The sequence below is a fragment of the Triturus cristatus genome, chromosome 4_1, assembly GCF_964204655.1.
Source record: "Triturus cristatus chromosome 4_1, aTriCri1.1, whole genome shotgun sequence".
Lineage (NCBI taxonomy): Eukaryota > Metazoa > Chordata > Amphibia > Caudata > Salamandridae > Triturus > Triturus cristatus.
In genome coordinates, this window is record NC_140585.1 from 1,272,987,510 (window position 1) to 1,273,009,560 (window position 22,051).

Below are 22,051 nucleotides of genomic sequence, written 5' to 3' on the forward strand. Positions count from 1 at the left end.
CTCAAAATTACATTCCCCTTTCATCGGAATCGGAGCGCCACTTGTGCAAGGCATACTCGAGAGAAACGGAACTGACGTGCACATTGTACGTGAAGATGCTTTTGAAAGTACTCGAGGGTCATTGAGAAGAGAAAGGAAATACTCAAACTCTGTAACCCTTTTCTCAGGAGCAGAGCTCTATTATGTTTCAGCAGGCGGGTAGCAGAATGGCTTTTCAGCACACTACCAAACTCCAGCACAGGGCTCTCATTGAGGCCCAGGAAGGTGGCCCCTCCCGTCCCCGTACTTGAGGAGGCTGAGTCCACCCTAAAACGAAAATAATTGCAAAGACAAGGAAGTACATTCGCAGGAATATTAAGAGAACATTAGGATAACCATGATTGTGCAAATGTATAATACATAAATCCAATGCTGTTAGTCAAGAGGAACCCATTGGAAGCTACACAGGATTAGCGAGACGGCATTGTTGCGGCCAAGCAAAGAGGCTAATACCGGAACTAGTAAACGATACGTGCTCGCCTTATACTGCAACATTACATCAACATGCCAAGCAGTTTTTTACAAATAATACGGTAAAAATCACTAAAGACAAATTGAGGACGAGCTTGCAATTAAGAATCAATCTGCCCCATACTGAGAAGACGTAGGAGCGGGGTCTCGAAATACAACAAACTCTATCGCTCAACAAGATGGTCTTGAAAAAAACCACAGAGAACAAATAGATAATACACAAATCTGAGGAGATCAAGATATGCTATAAGGATAAAATATTCTTTGCCTTCAATTGCTTATTTCGCCATCTTTCATATGTACCATCATTATGATTATATGAAGTTCTGCCTTATATATACTTCACTACATTAACAATACAAAAGACGAACAAAGATCGCTAGGATTATACCTATCACTCTTGGATACTTTATACACTTTGGAAATAGCCCTGATGAAGTTCCTGCAAGGAACGAAACACGTTGGCTGTACGTTGTTCATGTTACATTTATCAGGATTAAAAAGAAAGAAACATCACATTGATTGGACTATTTGATTTAATGTGTTCAATCACAATGAGTGCACCTTCCACCTTTGGATTTATGCTTTGATTTATTTTGCATCTTTGGACGACAGATGTAGGAAGTGTCTTTTGCACCAAAGCCTTTGATTATTAACAACACTTGTGTTCTGGTTGAGCTGGACCTTGGTCGGTCGTTCTGTCTTCGTTTGCAAATGTATAACACATGTTCAGTGGAATAAACTGGGACCTTTTTTGGCACCAAAGCACATTGTCAGTGGTTTGATTTGAGGTCTATGAGGGACAGCAGTGGTTGGAAGCAAGGGAGGGGGAGGGGCAACTCGCCTCCTAGAAGGGGTTTGGCTGTTCAGCACAGTACCAAACTCCAGCACAGGGCTCTCATAGCACTTGACCTCACTGGAGCCCTGCCACACGGGCAGCGAGAGCCCTGCCTCTTCTCTTGTTAATATTGAGCATTGACAGAAAGTGGCAGAGCAGGAATGAAGGGATTTATAGGAACAAAAGAATGAAACTGTGATTGTGAGGAAGGAAAGCTCAAAAATGGTGAGACAACAGCTCCGATAGATCAGGATTATGGTGCATTTTAAAGTCTGAAATGTATTGAGGCAAAGTTTCAAAAGTGGATTTTGGTACATAAGAGGCCCAACCTCGGAAATGGTTCAAAGACTGCAAACAGATAACACTCAGAGGCAGTGGTCCACATGAGCAAAACGGATATTGAAATGACGATTCGGACGAAGAGAGCCCCGAACTGGCAATATGCAGAAATTAAAAATAAGAGAAGGACTATAAGAAGGAAAATACACAGATCTGGCATATAGAAACAGAAATACTCAAAGTCGATGTGAGGATACACACAGGTTTAGTTCAGGAAATTGAAAAGCAGAGTGTCTCTCAAATCGGTAAAGCGGAAAGGCAAAGTGGGTTTACACAGAGGCCTGGGTGTCATTCGTTTTATAAGTGCACAACAATGCATTCCACGTCAAAGCAAGGCTTCTGCCCAGCGCTCAGATCAACTTACAATGCTTGAATTTAACAAGCATTGGCATAGCCAATAGGTCTCGCCTTTGGGACCTTATAAGTGTTTACCCAAGCAACAGTCGCATAACTAAATACTTATAAGGTCCCAAAAGCGAGACCTATTGGCTATGCCAAGTGGCCGTGCAGCTGCGAAAGTGATCGCGATCGCGATCAAACATCAAAGCGGCCGTGAAAGTGAAAGTAATCGTGGTCAAGCGTGGCGCGCGCTCGCGCACATGCACTGTAGCTCTAGGCTGGCCTGGTAGCACTTTTGGAGCCCTCTCAAAAAGTCTCGCCAGACCAGCGCATGCGCTGGGTCAGGCGAGACCTAAAAATGGGTAAAACTTTTAACCAGCAGTGACTTCCAAATGGCAAATGCATTTTTGGATCTTTCCATCCCGTCTCCAGAAGGATCCCTCCCCTCTGTTGTGTTGAGTTTAAAGTTCGGTTCCGGGTAGTTTGTCCTCATACACATCACCCCAGCACAGTCACAAGCACAACACAAACTTCACAAAGTACTCCGTGGGCTGCTATAGAGCATCAGATTTTTGAACATCAATGTAAATTAAGGGACCGTTCAATGAAGAGGAAAAAGCACAGTTCTCTTTACCCAGTCCTGCTTCACCAACAATCACCACTAAAAGCAATTTAGATTATTGCTTTGTTTGATTAACTTTCCTGTGGTTTTGAGAAGTCTTGTGTCATCATTCACGGATAGTCCCTTTAATTCCCATCAAAGGAGCTATCAGAGAGCAAGTTTAGCAGTACTAGGCAGTGTCTGCATGGTATGTAAAACGGTGGTAAATGAAGGGATCCCTGTGTCTCAAATTGACTATAATTAGAAAACATGAACAGTGAACATATCACCACTTGCAAGGGATGGTGAGGGCTCTTACACCAATGGGACCAGACATCAGCAGCTTTACTGAGGTAATTGGCCTGCCACTGAGGCGCTGTACACGGCCTCAGAGGCACCTCCACTTGGTCTACTGTGAATTAGGAGACTTCTTTGTTAAGATGTTTACTGATACCGCTATCCGAATAGTGCTGTCGTGAGTCAGTGTAGCAGGGAGGTAAAAGAAAAACATGGCTCTTTTTGCATCCCTCAGTGGATTCTCTAACGTGAGCCAGAAGAGCTTGACTGCTGATCCCTTGGTGTAAACCGAGAGTTCCCATAGAAAGAGAACCCTCTTCAAATGAATGAACACATTCCACTCAGCCGTACATGAAAAAATAGCTGTGAACGGGGCCACTGAACATAATTTTGAATAGAAATTGGAAGGTTTGATTGTGCAGAAGGCGCAAGTTTTTGGAGAAGAAAGTGGTAGAGGTTCATGCCAAACTAGACAGAGAAAGAGTCTTTCCAGCTGAACGCCGTGGCTGTTCTGGTGAAAATGGAAGACAACATACCAAGAAACACCTACCGTAGAGTGCTCGGACTTCAAGCAGAAGTATCGCCAAAGACTGACTGAGCTATTGCATCTTCAGCAGGGGGATAAGTGCAGTGTGGTTGAGGAGGCCTTCAAATTGTCCCCAAAATCTGGGAGACCCAAGTCCAGTGGTGTGTATTCTGGTGCTTTACTCTGTGGACTGGAAGGACAAGATTCTACCCAAAGCCCATGAAGAAGAGTGATGATGAAGAGGAGCCATGTGCTGTTTTTGAAGATCCGAGACCCAAACCTTTGGCCAAGAAGATGACTTTGATGGGCATCAAGTAGGATCTGGAAACATGGGGATCAGATCTTCTGTGCGCTTTCCAGTGAAGATACGAGTAGAATGCAAAAAAATGTTTTATTTTGTTTTCACGGGTTGACTTTGTTTGAACTTACTTAGATAGTTTGGGTCCAGGTTCAGGGTGATTTTCTTGCAGTTGATGTGGGGGTTCTCTTAAGTGAGTTTTTCAGAGTCAGGACAAATGCTGCGCAGTGATGGCAGACCAAGATGTTACTTCTATGGAGTAGAGCAAAAAGCACAAGAAGGATTAGTAGCAGGGCTTAAACAAAATGGAGGGAACCAGTGCCCACTGGGATCTTTCAGAGGCATGAATTTCTCCTACCGGAAAGTTATATAAGGTAAAAAAGCAGGTTGGGCAACACCATAGCTATTCTCTTCGATAGACTAACCTATCCATTTTTATTGTGAGTCTGGGAACTTATGGCCTTATTTAGAGTTCTGCCGCCATTACGCCAGTTTGCAGGGGTAGCAGAGGGATTTGCTCAGCTGCCTTATTGGAAGACTGACCACCATAGTTAGACATCTCCACCAGGCAGGCAAAGAACTCTGTGCCTTCAGTAGAGCCATAATCGCAGCAGATCTATTGATAGCACTGAGTTTGCTGAATGACTGCAATGTTTTTAAACAAAAACAAAAAAAAGAAATGTCACTAAGGTGTCTCACTGCTTGTGGGGTTCATGTTTTGTTTTCCTGGTTGGGGCCACCAGCCTCTCCTTGGTTGTCCTGAAGAAGACAAAAAGTACATCCGAATGTCCACCATTTATGAGCCTGACATTCTGAGCTATTTTGACCGCTGGTCAAAGGTTTTGCTAGCGTTGTCAATAAAGGCTCTGTGGATAGAATTATGTCAGCTCTCTCAATTCTAAACAGAGTAGGCGCATGACGAGTTTGATGGACAAGCTACTCCCCCACATTTGTGGCAGTGTACGCCCTCTGCCAAAATCTAATAAAAGCTATGAAGAGTGCCTCAGAGCTGAAATCTACACAATATCCTAGCTGAGAACATATGACTTAGGGCTCCAAAGGTGTATGCGCAGTATTTGCAGTAGGGCAGGAGATTTTATGGAAGTACTGGCATTCATTGTCTGAGTCCTTTAGTCACACATGGTTGTGCCCATTGACTCGAACATGGGTGTACACCATATTCTCTGAAGCTCCAATTAGTCTTCTTCCTGAGATTTCATGGTGTGAATTAATTTGTAAAACAATAAGTGTGGGGTTCCAAAGTTTTCCTCAGAAGCCCAGAGTTGGCAGGGGTTCCGAATGCCAAGGCTGCGTAATCTTCATTCCACCACATGTCTCTTTTGTCCACGTTCGGACACTTCCTGTCTCTTTATCTCATTCTTAATGGGTCTTTTAGTCCCTGCTTTCATTCCTTGTCACTGTTTTTTCTGTCTTTCTCTTCCTCCTTCATTCCCTCTTTTGCACTTTTCTTTCTCTGGGTCAAAATCTGATCAGAAAAGATAAGTGTCGTTCCCCAGAAATGAATCTAGTGGGCCCCACCACTAACTCAAATTACACACTGGGGAAGGTGGACAAACACTTGCAGTGTGTTTTAGTGTGATGCTGTGGTTAGCTGGCTAGGACTCCCCAGTACTTAAGAGTCACCTAATGAATGGAACCACGCCGCAACCACATCTCCCCCCACCTCAGAGACCTACACTGGCTACCCGTACCGAAAAGGATCACCTTCAAGCTCCTGACCCACGCACACAATGCTCTCTACAACACCGGTCCAGCCTCCCTCAACGACAGACTTTCCTTCCACGCTCCCACACGCCATCACTGCTCCGCCAACCATGCTCTCGCCACCATCCCCCGCATCCGGCGCACCACCGCCGGAGGAAGATCCTTCTCACACCTCGCTGCCAAAACCTGGAACTCTCTACCACTCCAGCTACGCCAGACCCAGAACCTCCTAACTTTCAGGAAACGCCTCAAAACATGGCTTTTCGACCAGTAGCATCCCCTCTCCCCAGCACCTTGAGACCCTAACGGGTGAGTAGTGCGCTTTATAAGTATATTGATTGATTGATTGATTGATTGATTGATTGATTGACCCAAATTCTACAGTGCTTGGGCTTTTCCATATTTCTGGAATCTTTACAAATCATATGTATTTACTTTCTGGAACATGGAGAACAGGATTCTGGGGTCACTGACATTTTTTAATTTAACTAGGAGGAACTTCTTGTTAGAGGCATTGCTCGAATGAGCATATTAACTCACATAACAAATCACTGTTCTCATAGACCTGGATCCTTTACCAGTGGAGTTCACAGCTCATCCCTTTAAGAGGTTATATTCTAGAGAAAACATGCAATTCTCATTAAAACTTGCATTGCTAATATGAAAACCTGACACGCTTGCATCTTTGAAACCACAAGAGACTTTAATCATTGACAAGTTAATAATCAAAGCAATATTTCTCACTTCGGTCAGATCTTTCATTCAAACCTCTCAGCTTCGCACACGTCCCTCTTTCCTCTTTCTGCACAGCACTGTTCTGTGCATGCCTCTTTTTTCCTCTGTCCTGCAGCTCTTATCTTCTCTTTCTCGCTTTTTCTGTGCTTTCTATCCCTCCTGTTCCCACTGTCCTGCAAACTCCCTTCCTTCTCTCCACCCTTTCCCCACCCTTACTGTTCAAGTCATCTCTGCATCTCCCCTAGACCTCATCTTTAAAGGTTTCCACCTCTGAAGACATACCCCAGCTGCCTCTGAAGATGCATGACACACTTCAGAGGTAGAAACTTTTTTTTTTTAATTTAAGACAGATTTAAACTTAGAAAAATACACCCAGACCTCGGGGCCTTAAAAATTAACCAAACGAACATAGCATACACCTAGATCCACCCCACCCTCCAGCCATTTCCAGCACACCCTCTTTGCCCTAATGTATCCGTCTATGATCTAACCTTCCTCTCGTGGTCTCAGCGACTTAACGCTCTCTGCTGACAGCTGCTTTGAAATGCAGGCCACGACTTTCAACCTCAGCCCGGCCATAACAGCCTTCCACCCCTCCTAGCAGGGCGATGTGTCTAGCATTACTTCGGGTTATAGGAACTGGCCATATATACACTATTTAAAAGTGCAGAAGAAAGTGCTATTTAAAAAGCTCAAACCCAATTGCCTTAAGACCCCCCAGCAAGCTTGCCTTCCTAGAGGTAACATTATCCAACGCTTCTGGTTTTCCCACAATTTAGCAAAAGCGGTAGTCTGCGCTATAAAACGCCTCACAGTATCCTCGTAATACACAATCATTTATGTACAGAGATTTTTAAAAGATGCGGTCAATTTTCTTTTTCCTTTGGTAGGTAAATTCCAACAAAATGAAACATGTATGTACCCCACCCATCCTAATGGATTTAATAAGCGTCATAGTTAATCTGTTTTTCTTGAACACACCTCACCCATTTTCTGCCTGCTTAGTCCCTCCCGGCGGGATCATTGGCTATGCCAAGCTCACGCTACTGCTCCTAGGAGAGGCTGAATTAATCTGCTACCTGCCCAATAGCGCCCCAATGCTCGCCATTACATGTTGCTCGATTCACAAAACTTCACTTTTGAAATCTGTACATAGCCTTACTCTATCTATTAGGCCAAATTGCACAGTATCCGCTGGATGGCAATTCTCTACCTGTAAACATTAATACATGTTGGTCACACCCCTCCAGTACCAGGTAATTATAAGTGAATCCCACAGAATGGGGAATAACTATCCAGTAATTCCCTGTGAAATTCCACCCTGAAATCCAAATTTCAATAGATAGATGATCTAATTTACCATCTACTATGATGGGTGGTAAATAAGAGAAGGGTGAACTGGTGCAGGGCTTGTTGGTCACACTTCGCCAGTACCAGGTAATTATAAGTGAATCCCACAGAATAGGGAATAACTATCCAGTTATCCCTGTGAAATTCCACCCTGAATTCCAAATTTCAATAGATAGATGATCTAATTTATCATCTACTATGATGGGTGGTAAATAAGAAAAGGGTGAACTGGTGCAGGGCTTGTTGGTCACACTTCGCCAGTACCAGGTAATTATAAGTGAATCCTACAGAATGGGGAATAACTATCCAGTTATTCACTGTGAAATTCCACCCTGAAATCCACATTTCAATAGATAGATGATCTAATTTACCATCTACTGTGATGGGTGGTAAATAAGAGAAGGGTGAACTGGTGCAGGGCTAGGGGTGTGGAAAAGGCAATTGAAGTGGGGATTTGGGCTGGTAAGATGAGCATGACATGCTTCGACTGCACCTTAGAAATGAATCAGGTAGAGAGACCAGGGAGAGGAGTCAAGCTGAACTTGCAGCCCAGTCCCAAAACAGTTTTAGTGCTGGATTTCCAGCCGGTTTTATACGGTCCTTGTGCAAGCACACCGAAAGTTTTAGAGCAGGAATGACATAAATGAGCAGATTGGTATCCCTTCCAGTAATACCACTCCACTACATGTATGATAGGTGATTAATGCCCAGATGTGCTAAGCTTATGAGTCAGGGATGAGTCACTTTTTTGATGTAGCCGATGCAAAATCTAAAATAAAACAAGTTGGCATGGGGAGATCCCAGCAGCACATACAGTAAATTATTTTCACAGGCTTATTATATTAATTCACTTTATTCAGCTATTTGATCTGTGAAACATATATACATTTAAATAACATTTTTCACATGCATACAATCATAAACCTCCTTGCTTTTATTTTATAATTAATTCAGTATTTATTGCTTGAACCATAACATCACATTGGTCTTTCTAAGACTGATATATATTTTATATACTTGGTTTAATATTGAAAATGACTTTTCCTTCCAATGTTAAATTTCTTCAGGGCTGTGAGGACAACAGCTAGGACACAGAAATGATTTCCATTGTAATATGCACGTATTAACTCATCTGATCTTGAGACGCAATTCATGTCCAACAATATGTTTACTTCTATTTATTCACTCTATACATGTCCACAATTATGAAACCCACTGTGTCATTGATAATCATGCATCATACTGTGACTTAAAAGACTCTTGAACAAGTCATTGTACCCTATATAAATCATCCTCTCTAATAACAAAATCCAGCTCCCATACCTAATAATCCAAAACCGTGTACTGCACTTTCAATATAGCAGATGGTACTTTGTATAGGAAACAACCATTAGCACGCAGTCTTTACCACGCATTAAACTTACCACGCAGTCATTACAATGGACATGCCTTTACCACACAGGCCATTAGCACACATATACCTTTACGACGAATGCCTTCACCATGCATGCATCTTTGGGTAAGTATGTAGGTAAGTAGATGTAAGTTTTAACTGGTATTTGTTTTAATATAATGGTGTTTATTGTTAAATGTAATATCTCTCTCTTTCTCTCTCTCTCTCTCTCTCTCTCTCTCTCTCTCTCTCTATATATATTATCTACTGGCGGTCGCCAGTAGATAGTTATAGTTAGGACCTATTTTCCATAGGAAATCCGCAACATTCTATTTGGAATAACGTTGGCGCCGGTTGACGAATCCTCGCAAAATTTTCCAAATGTTTGGCCAGCTCCGCTCCGCACCTACCCTGAAAGTTTTGCGGCGATCCGTCAAGTGGGGGCCGAGAAAAAAGGGGAGTCCCAAAACGCGTTTTCCCCATGCAATTTCCCATAGGATCTGTTGCCGTAGCTACAGCCCGAACCGCTGAACGGAATGACACCAAATTTGGCAAAGAGGTAGTCCTCAGTTTGGACTCGTGCCTTTTGCATATATGGTGTGAATCCGTTCAGTATTTCCTGAGAAAATTAGGGTAAAAAAGTTAGTGATATCTATGGCCGTGGAGGATCCGCGGACCGTACCCGCACCGTAAGCGCACCCTCCCCGAACCGAGCGCGCACCCTCACGATCGCACGCTGAATGCTAATTGGCTGTCGAGTGTCTCTGTACATTTGAAACCAGGAACTGTTGGCGGCCATTTTCTGCCTCGGTAGAAGCGAGGCTGAAGATGCAAGGGGAATAAGTGTGTAAAATATTTAAAGGGGGCAGAGTGGAAATACTCTGACCCTCTAGAGGTGCTTAGGGGGTCCCAGAAGGACCCCCTGGGGCCCCCTTTTTAAAAAAAAAAAAAAACGGGGAAATGCGCGCACGGTGCGCGCATCCTATCGCGTTGGATGCACGGATTCTCTCGCAGTGGGTGCGCGGATCCACGGCAACGTTTTTTGAAAAACGACAAGAAGTCATTGGTTATATGACAACTTTCTACACTGAAAGGTAGGGTGTATATTTCTGTTTTTTAAAGGTATGATTGTTATTGGTTAACAAAAACAGATTGTTTCTCCCGCTGCTGTGCCCCTGACTGTTTGCCTGCTATCGCCGTTTTCCTCCCCCTGTTTGTCACTGTCGTGCCCCTGATTGCATTTCTGTTCTCTCTGTTCTCCCGCTGATCCACCCCGCTTCCCGCTCCCTGCCGCTGCTCCCCCGCGGCCCCACCCCCGTTCCTTCAGCCTCACCTCGCATCACTTCCCTCCCCACTCGCCACCCCGCTCCCGCCTCCCAGCTGCTCCTCCCGCCCACTGAGTTCTTAAGGTGGTGTCCGCGAGGCGGGGAGCTGTGACCTGACCTGACCTGGTCAGTGCCGGTCGCTCCACCCGCCGCGTGGCCCACCTGCGTGTGCCTAGTCCCCGTTTGCCACCGCCACTGCCAGTAACTGTTTCTTGGATTGTTATTGTATTTTATTTGATTGTATTGTGCCAGTACTCTGTTTCTCCCGCTGTTGTGCTCCTGACTGTTTGCCTGCTATCGCCGTTTTCCTCCCCCTGTTTGTCACTGTCGTGCCCCTGATTGCATTTCTGTTCTCTCCGTTCTCCCGCTGATCCACCCCGCTCCCTGCCGCTGCTCCCCCCGCGGCCCCACCCCATTCCTTCAGCCTCACCTCGCATCGCTCCCCTCCCCACTCGCCACCCCGCTCCCGCCTCCCAGCTGCTCCTCCCTCGCTCCGCCCCCTCCACTCTCCATTTATGGCAGAGTCCGCACATACGCGCAGCGTTCACACGCAGCGGGTGCGCCAATGGTGCGCCGAAGGCACGCCAAAGGCAAGCCCGTCTGCGCCTGGACCGCGCCCAGCGCCAGACCCCCTGGCCCCCGCAGATGCCATCCCACCCGCCGGACGTACGACGCCGCCGCCCTCAGCGCACTCAACACCGGACGCCTCCCCGGCTGCCACCAAGCCACCCCAGGACGCACCAACGGACCCTTCACCTGCCAATCCTGCAAGTTCCCCAGCATCCGGACCTGCAACCGACCCGCCAAGCCAAGCACCAACAGCAACCACCTGAAGTGCATCCTGCTCAACACCCGCTCCGTCCACAGACACGCCGTGGAACTATGGAACTTGCTCGACACCACATCTCCGGACGTCGCCTTCCTCACGGAGACCTGGATGAACGCCTCCTCAGCACCCGACATCGCCATAGCCATCCCGGATGGATACAAGATCACCCAGAGGGACCGCGTCAACCAGACGGGAGGAGGCATCGCCATCGTCCACAAGAACACCATCCGCATCACGACCAACTCCGAAGACACCCTCACAGCCGCTGAACATCTTCACTTCCAGATATACAACGACCCCAAGACCACACTCAGAGGCACCCTCATCTACAGACCCCCAGGACCCCGCACACAATTCAGCGAAGACATCGCAGACTTCATCAGCCCACACGCTCTCCCCTCCGCTGACTACATCCTCCTAGGGGACCTCAACTTCCACCTGGAGAACAACAACGACAACAACACCACCACCCTACTGCACAACCTCACCAACCTCGGACTCAAGCAACTGGTGAACACCTCCACCCACTACGCCGGACACACGCTCGACCCAATCTTCTCCTCCAGCAAGTACATCTCCTTCAGCCACTCCACCGGACTCCACTGGACAGACCACAGCTGCGTCCACTTCAGCTTCAGAAAGACCACCACTCACCACCTCCCGCAACAGGTCCCCCGCAGGAACTGCAACAAGATCACCACCGACCAGCTCACCACATCACTGAACCACAACCCTCTCGCCAGATCAACGGACCCCAACCAAGCAGCCCACAACCTCACGCAGTGGATCACCAACTGCGCCGATGACCTCGCACCCCTGAAAACCCATCCCAGCAGGCCCGTAAGCAAGAAAGCCCCGTGGTTCAACGGCGACCTCAAGAACTCCAAGAAGAACTGCCGCAACCTCGAGAAAGCCTGGTGAAAGAACCCGACCACAGACAACATGACCGCCCTCAAGCACGCCACCCGCAAACACCACCAGCTGATCCACACCACCAAGAAGACAGCATTCAAGGAACGACTAGACAACAACGCACACAACAGCAAGGAGCTCTTCAGTATCGTCAAAGAGCTCTCCAACCCCAGCGCCGGAAACAACGACATCACTCCCTCACAAGACCTCTGCGACTCACTCGCCACATTCTTCCACAGCAAGATCGCAGACATACACAACAGCTTCGACAAACAGACCACGCACCCCACCACTGAATCAACGCCCCCCACCACCACCCTCCGCGACTGGACCCCAGTTAACACTGAAGACACCATCCGCACGATGAACACCATCCACTCCGGATCGCCAACCGACCCATGCCCTCACCAAGTCTTCAACAAGGCCGACTCCGTCATCGCGCCCCATCTCCGGGACATCATCAACTGCTCCTTCAACACCGCCACCTTCCCGGAGAGCTGGAAACACGCCGAACTCAGCGCCCTCCTGAAGAAACCATCAGCAGACCCCACCGACCTCAAGAACTACTGCCCCATCTCGCTCCTCCCGTTTCCTGCCAAAGTCATCGAGAAGACCGTCAACAGACAGCTGGCCGCCTTCCTCGAGACGAACGGATCCCTCGACCACTCACAGTCCGGCTTCCGAGTCAATCACAGTACCGAGACCGCCCTCATCGCAGCCACCGACAACATCCGAACCCTGCTCGACAACGGGGAAACAGCGGCCCTCATCCTCCTGGACCTCTCCGCAGCGTTCGATACTGTCTGCCACCGCACCCTAGTACAACGCCTCAGCAACGTCGGACTCCAAGAGAAGGCACTGGAGTGGATCATCTCGTTCCTCGCCGGAAGAACCCAGAGAGTCCGCCTCCCCCCGTTCAGATCTGAGGACACCGAAGTCATCTGCGGCGTACCACAAGTATCATCACTTAGCCCCACCCTCTTCAACGTGTACATGAGCCCCCTCGCAGCCATCGCACGCCAACACAGCCTCAACATCATCTCCTACGCCGACAACACCCAGCTGATCCTCTCCCTCACCAACGACCCCGCCACCGCCAGAATCAACCTACACGAAGGGATGAGAAAAGTAGCCGAGTGGATGAAGAACAGCCGCCTGAAACTGAACTCAGACAAGACGGAAGTCCTCATCCTCGGATCATCACCATCAGCCTGAGACAACTCCTGATGGCCCCCGGCCCTAGGCAGCGCACCCAAACCAACGGAGCACGCACGCAACCTGGGCTTCATCCTGGAATCCTCCCTGTCAATGACCAGACAAGTCAACGCCGTCTCGTCTTCATGTTTCAACATCCTTCGCATGCTCCGAAAGATCTTCCGATGGATCCCCACCGAAACCAGGAAGACGGTCACCCAGGCACTTGTCACCAGCCGACTGGACTACGGAAACACCCTCTACACCGGAACCAAACTGCAAAAAAGACTCCAACGCATCCAGAACGCCTCCGCACGCCTCATCCTGGACATCCCCCGCCACATCTCCGGACACCTGAAAGAACTGCACTGGCTCCCCGTCAGCAAAAGAATCACGTTCCGCCTCCTCACCCATGCACACAAAGCCCTCCACGACCTGGGCCCCAGGTACCTCAACAACCGCCTGACCTTCTACACTCCCTACCGCCAACTACGATCGACCAGCCACGCCCTCGCCGCCGTCCCACGCATCCAAAGAGCCACCATGGGAGGAAGATCCTTCTCCTACCTGGCAGCCAAGACCTGGAATTCCCTCCCCATCCACCTCCGGATCACCCAAGACCACCTCGCCTTCAGGAAACAACTCAAGACCTGGCTGTTCGTGCAGTAGGGGACCCCCCCCCACCAAGCGCCTTGAGACCCCCCGGGTGAGTAGCGCGCTATACAAATTTCTTGATTGATTGATTGATTGTAAGGAACATTATATATGATAAGCTGATATGTTGAAAAGTCAAGCACACTTCCTGTCTTGTGTAGGAACATTGTGTGCTGAACTTGTGACCTGTGAGCTCAGTGCAGTGTTCCATGACCTGTTTCTATGGTAACAGGCAGAAGGCAGATTGGGGGAAGGGTTGAAATGTATTTCAGTTGGAAAGGGTTGAAATGTTTAACCAATATAAATGTGTGTTTGCTTTTGAGTTTATGTGCGAAGGATTGTGATTTGATGTTTACATGTATATGTGTGGAAAATGAAAGGGAAACTTTTCCAATCTTTGCTTTTGCTGAGAGGTGCAAAGTGCAGAGATTCTGTAAAAGAAAATATGGTGAGTGATTGATATACTTCTTAATCTACAATAGAACTTGAAAGATGAGTTATTTAATTGTGAGGGGATGTATGTAAACTATTTTGATTTTAATCAGACTAATGTATTTTTCCTGCTAAAGTGTAGGGAGTACTTTTTTTCTCTACAATGTGTGTGCATGTAGAAACCATTCTGTGATAAGCATTTGTGTTTTTCATGTGTTTGTAGACAGATAACTGTGCTGTTTTTATAATTTGGTAGAATTAGAAACCAGTCATTGTTTATGAATTTGTGAAATGAGTTATGTTATGTTTCTATACTAAAATGTAGTACTACTTCTAGATGAAGAAATGTGTTTTGGGATAGTGTTGTTTGTCTAGAATCACACAGTGAGTCTGTGTGCATTTGGGAACCACTGTGAGAGAAGCATTTGGTAACATCGTGTATTTGCTGACAGATAACTGTTTTAACTTGTCATGTTGTGAAGTTTTAGTAGCATTAGAAGACAGTTATGGCTTGTGATTTGATTAAATGAGTCAGGCTTTGACAGAAAAGTGCTGTCCTGAAATTTGTAGACTGTGTGCAGTTCCCTTACCAGTTGCACTGTAGTGAATGAGTTTTGGTAAACTCCTAGGGATAGTGGTGCATGTCTAGAATCACAGTGTGAGTTAGTGTGTATTTGGGATCAGTGTGAGAGAAGCATTTGGTGATATCATGTATTTGCTTACAGATAACTTTTTTTAAACCTGTCATGTTGTGAAGTTTTTGTAGCATTAGAATCCAGTCTTTGCCTATATGTTGATTAAATGAGTCATGCTTTGACACTGATGTGCTGTACTTAAATATGTAGATTGTGTGCAGTCCCCTTACCCCTTCCACAGTAGTGAATGAGTTTTGGTAAAGTCCTAGGATAGTGTTGATTGTCTAAAATCACACTGTGAGTCTGTGTGCATTTGGGTAAGGATTGTGAGAGAAGCATTTGGTAACATCGTGTATTTACTGACAGATAACTGTTTTAAAACCTGTCATGTTGTCAAGTTTTAGTAGCATTAGAGGCCAGTCTTTGCTTATGCGTTGATTAAATTAGTCAGGCATTGACATTAAAGTGTAGTCGTGAAATATGTAGATTGTGTACAGTTCCTTTACCACTTCCACTGTAGTGAATGAGTTTTGGTAAACTCCTAGGGATAGTGTTGTTTGTCTAGAATCACACTGTGAGTCTGTGTGCATTTGGGAACCACTGTGAGAGAAGTGTTTGGTAACATTGTGTATTTGCTGACAGATAAGTGTTGTAAAACATGTCATGTTGTCAAGTTTTAGAAGCATTAGAAGACAGTTATGGCTTATGCTTTCATTATATGAGTCAGGCATTGACAGTAAATTGCAGTTGTGAAATATGTAGATTGTGTGCAGTTCCCTTAGCACTTGCACTGTAGTGAATGAGTTTTGGTAAACTCATAGGGATAGTGGTGCTTGTCTAGAATCACACTGTGAGCTAGTGTGTATTTGGGATCACTGTGAGAGAAGCATTTGGTAACATCATGTATTTCCTGACAGATAACTGTTTTAAAACCTGTCATGTTGTGAAGTTTTAGTAGGATTAGAATCCAGTCTTTGCTTATGCGTTGATTAAATGAATCATGCTTTGACACTGATGTGGTGTACTTAAATATGTAGATTGTGTGCAGTACCATTAACTCTTCCAGACTAGTGAATGAGTTTTGGTAAACTCCTCGGATAGTGTTGCTTGTCTAAAATCACACTGTGAGTCTGTGTGCATTTGGGTAAGGATTGTGAGAGAAGCATTTGGTAACATCATGTATTTGCTGACAGATACCTGTTTTAAAACCGGTCATGTTGTGAAGTTTTAGTAGCATTAGAAGCCAGTCTTTGCTTAAGCTTTGATTATATGAGTCAGGCTTTGACATAAAAGTGCAGTCCTGAAATGTGAAGATTGTGTGCAGTTCCCTTACCACTTCCACAGTAGTGAATGATTTTTGGTAAACTCCTAGGTATAGTGGTTGTTGTCTAGAATCACACTGTGAGTCTGTGTGCATTTGAGAACCACTGTGAGAGAAGCATTTGGTAACATTGTGTATTTGCTGACAGATAACTAATTTAAAACCTCTCATGTTGTCAAGTTTTAGTAGCTTTAGAAGCTAATCTTTGCTTATGCATTGATACAATGAGTCAGGGTTTGACACTAAGGTGCAGTACCTTGTACTATTCTGTTCACTGTGGCAGAACTGAAAATTAAAAAGTTTTACCTAAGCACTGTCCTAGAAGTAGTCTGATTATTTAGTCAGTTTCTAAGTACCAAATAGATTGCTTCAAATGTCTATGCAGTATGCATGTAGTGTTCTAATATACTATACACTTGTCTTTTACACCTTCAATTCCCTAGTCAGTATCCATACACTTCCAGGAAACATCCTGTCACTTCCTTTGCAGTTCTCTAGAGACCCATTCAACAGCATGTACTAATCCATTCACTGTGCTAAAAGCCAAACACTTATAAATTCACCAAGACACTCTCTTTCCAGTACTCTAATGATTCAGTCACTGCCTAAGTATTCATGCACTGAGCCAGGTCTTAGCACATGGACTTCTTCAAACCCCTATCCACTATGCATGCAGTCCTCTAACCATATACACACTTGTCTTTCACACCTTCAATTCCCCAGTCAGTATCCGTTCACTTCCAGCAAATACCCTGTCACTCCCCTTGCAATCCTCTAGTGACCCATTCAGCATCATGTACTAATCCATTCACTGCGCCAAACCCTAATAAATTCACCCAGGCACTCTCCTTGCAGTACTCTAATCATTCAGGCAGTACCCAAGTACTCATCCAGTGACCCAGGCCTTAGTATATGGACTGCTTCAAACCTTATCCACTATGCATGCAGTCCTCTAACCACCTACACAATTGTCTTTCTCACCTTCAATTCCCTAGTCAGTATCCATACACTTCCACGAAATACCCTGTCACTGTCGTTGCAGTCCTCTAGTGACCCATTCAGCACCATGTACTAATCCATTCACTGTGCTAAAACCCAATCACTTATAAATTCACCAAGATACTATCTTTGCAGTACTCTAATCATTCAGTCAGTGTCTAAGTATTCATACACTGAACCAGGCCTTAGCACATGGACTGCTTCAAACCCCTATGCACTATGCATGCAGTCTTCTAACCACCTAGACACTTGTCTTTCACACTTTCAATTTCCTAGTCAGTATCCATACAGTCCAGCACTTGTCACTGCCTTTGCACTCCTCTAGTGACCCATTCAGTACCAAGTACTAATCCATTCCCTGTGCGAAAAGCCTAGCACTTATAAATTCACCTAGGCACTCTCCTTGCTGTACTCTAATCATTCAGTCAGTACCCAAGTAGTCATGCAGTGAGCCAGGCCTTAGCTCATGGACTGCTTTAAATGCCTATGCAGTATGGATGCAGTCCTCTAATCACCTACACAGTTGTGTTTCACACCTTCAATTCCCTAGTTAGTATTCATACTCTTCTAGCAAACACCCTGTTACTCACCCAGTGTGCCTCCTTATAGTACTGTAATCATTTAGTCAGTTAGCATGTAGTCTTTTAGTGAGGTAGGCTTTAGGGCATGAACTGCTTCAAAGTAGTATGCACTATGCATGTAGTGTTTTAACGATCGTCACACTTGTGGTTCAGGGCTATAGTTTCTTAGTCAGTTTTTATATAAAATGTGTTTGTACAGTAATGGAATAGTATAAATTTGAAAGTTATTAATATACATTTATTTGTGATTCTTTTTTACAGATACAGAACAGGAGTGTTTCTCATCTGTTTGCACTCTTCTCGTGCAAGATTGTTTGGATGAAGGGTCCTTAGGTGTTTCATCATACTTGCTGTGCCGCACGAGTATTTTTTGTTAGGATCCCCTCGTAACAGAACTCTTTGGCAAATCTTGCGAGTGACGAAGGTGGCATTGGTCTTTGTTTGCCCCTTGGAAAAAGTAAAAAATTTCCTCACCACTGAAGAAAAACGTTTTGGGCCTGGTGCCTTCTGCAAAAACAATTCCTCAGATTCGGTAAATATTTTAAAGCGGCAACATTTACAGTTTTGTAAGTTAAACTTATAAAATTTTGTTAGCTGTATGCATTTTATATATCTGTGATTTGTTTCTTGTGGTATTTTGTTGAGAATACCATGTTGTTTTTTTTTTACAATCTTTCTGATTTTCCAGGTCTGTCGTCGACATCCGTGGTTCCCACAGGAGTGTTCCGCCTTGTTGTTTTGTATTATTGTTGTTACATTTTGTTTATTAGTTTATTGTTTATATTTATGTTAATAAAAAAATAAAGTTTGTAAATAGTTTATCGTTTATATATTCATTATTATAAAAAATAAAGTTTGAGAAAAAAATTAATAATGTTTTTGGTTGTTCTCTTAACTGCTGTGTGACTCTTTCTTGTTCTTATTACTGTTATTTGATGGAGTCCACCATGGTGTTAAATTTGGGGGCACTTGGTGATATCTGCAGTTTGCACCAACTTCTGAATAGTGTGTTAGATTTATCTCAACTTTACTTCCGTTAAAGTGCTGATAATGAAATGGAGAGTAGCCGTTCCCGTGCAAAAAGACATGAGGTGCACCTTTAAGATTTATTCTAAATACTAAAATCCTGTATTGTATTGCACTGAGGTATTGGCTGCACTTACAGTGTACACACAAAATCAATTAAGAAATCTCATTGTATTTATATTGATTGGGAATAGTGCGTCAGGTGCTGGATCTTGACGAGATACACTGCTCAGTTCGTATATTGTTCTGCACACGAAAAAAATCACATCACAATTTTCACACCAATTGCAATGCGAAACAAATTCCAGCGATAAGACACGGTAGCACCAGGGATTTTACACCTGCTTTCTGCTGGTGTTAAGCAGGACAACAACCTGCACCATGAAAGGGAACACAGCCAAGAGCCACACCAGAACACCCACAGGTGCCATAGAGTCAATGAGCATGATACAGGGATACCCATGAGGGCCAGAAGACTTATCTCAACAACTCCAGGACCGCCAATGCCCCCCAAACCCACATCTTAGTAAGTGTGTCCCTGTGGTCATTGTCTTAGCATGATAGGCACGAGCCCTGCAACATCACAGTGTGCTGTCACCTCAGCGTTGGCAGTGAGCCTGGATGTGTAGCTACGCACGCATCCTCCTGCATGCACAACTGGCGTGTGCTGGTCTGGGGTTCACAGGTCAGTGGAGGGGTGTGCCTATCCGGCAAGGGGAACGGGGTGTCTCGGACATGTCCGTGTACAGGAAGTGCGGTAAGTGTGCCTCTGTGTTCTGGTGTGGCCTGTTTCAAGAGCCGCAGCAGTCGATGTTGTAAAGTGGCATGCACCACCTCCAAACGGCACTGTGATGTTGTAGTTGGAATGTAGCAGGACATGCGCAAATAGGCATTACAATGGTGTGCCGTACGAGTGCACGAGATACAACAGCGCACTGTACAAAAGTGTGGGGGCTCGTGGGAGGGAGGAGCAGCCGTTTGGCAGCATAACACACAGTGAACTCGACCAGGTGCCACATGCTGGCCATCTCATCCATGATGACCACGGTCGCAGACATCCCACAACACCAACGACTGGCCTTTGTACACATCCTGTATGAATACAGTGTGGTTTTCACTTCTATGCTCGTTCAGTGGTGTGATGTTGGCGGGTTGAGTGACTTGTGCTCCTTGTTAGTGTGTTTCATTTTGGCCATTGTTTGTCTATACTTGTGCTGTACTTAATTTTGCATGTGTGCCATTCTGCCCATCTCCCCCCGTCCCCCCACTCCCTGCTTCTTCCTCTTCCTAGTGCTGTTGTGTCTATAATTTTGTTTCTGCACACATAAATATATGTAAAGAATACATTAGAATAGTTCCTTGATTCTTTTAGGTTTCAAAACTTCTCTATTGGTTTCTTTTTAATTTTCCATATGAACCGTTTTTTAAAATATTCAACAACACATAGAAGTCAGAAGTGCAACGTATTCTATCAACACACTTTCTAGAACATTCTACAATACGTGCAGGTTAAAAGTTCATCAATTTTTTAAAACTTTACGATTTTTTTTGTAACATTTTCTTGAACATTTAACGACACGTGCAGGTTAACAGTTGACGATTGTTTTAAGTTCGAACAGTGCCTTCCAAATGCAAGTAGCAGGTGTGGTTGAGCTGAGCAAATTTTATCCTATGATATGTACTCCACGTTGAAACTGCTTTTTCTTAACCAATCACAAAGATGCTTTTCCACAAAAATAATGTGCACCCTACTTTTAAAAAAGAATGCTTTTCATGATATCTTTAGAGATAAGTTATAGATAGCAATTAGCATTTAAAAAACCTTTGAAATTCACTGAAAAAACCATAGGTTTCATGCACGTTATAGTTAGGAATTGGCATTTAAAAAACCTTTGAAATTCACTGAAAAAACCAAAGGTTTCAGGGGCGTTATAGTTAGGAATTGGCATTTAAAAAACCTTAGAAATTCACTGAAAAAACCATAGGTTTCAGGGGTGTTGTAATTAGCTGGACATTTCCCTCGTACAAAACCCTAGAAATTCCCCTGCTATAGTTAGATCAGCTAACTATAACTCACGCCCCCGCAATACACTGCTGATGACGTCACATATTACATCACTCATGACTTGGTCAGTGACATCACTGATGACATCACTGATGACATCATCCATTGAGTATGTGTTTCTGAACAGTTTTAATATGTTTAATATAAATAGGGAAAGGCCTGTTGAAAAATAAGTGGGTGTACAAGTGTGTGAATGGATGATTTTCTAGGTGCGTAACTGACTCTATAAGTGAGTCATTAAATGTATCTTACTGCAGACTAGTGACTAAACTGTGTGAATGTCTGTATGTGTCTGTGTGTTGGTGTATAAGTGGCTGCATGGTTTTGTGAATAGCTATATGAGTGTCTATATGGGTTATTGATTGGTTGTCTGAGTATCTGTATGGGTGCCTGAGTATTTGTGTGGGTAGGGTGTGTGTGACTCTGTGACTAGATGTGTGAGTGGGTGATTCAGTGGGTGCATGGTTTTAAGAGTGCATCTGTGATGGACTGTATGGTTGGGTGAGTGTATGTATGGGTGTGTTAGTGATTGAATGTATATCTCAGTTGTACATGTGTCAGTAACTACATATGTAAAACGCAGTGTATATGTGTGTAAGAGTATATAACTATCTATATGTGAGAGTGTGTGATTTTGGGAGTGGCTGTATGCGCCAGAGTGCAAGGATATCTGTGTCATGTGCTGTTTGTTTTTCCGCAGGAAGACACAGAATTTGTTAGTATTTTTATGAGTAAGTGAACTTGAGTGTGTTTAACTGTATAGGTGAGTAAATTGGACTGTGATTAATTATTTGCATGACTGACTAGATGTGTCAGTACCTCAATGGATGATTGGCGGTGTGTGAGTGTCTATATAGGTGGATAAATGCACAGAGTGACTGTAAGTATGAGTGACAGTACAGGTGAGTGAGTGGACATGTATGTAGACCTAAAAGTCAATGAGTTGGTGTGTAGTTATTGGTATTGGAGTATCTATGGTTGTCAAAATGGCCGTTTGAAATTTTGAGTCGGTGTATCAAAGGTTATATTAGGGTGTGAGAAGATGCACTAATTTATCACATGGATGACGTCATCAGTGATGTCATCAGTGATGTGATTTGAGATGTCATTAGTGATGTCATCAGTGA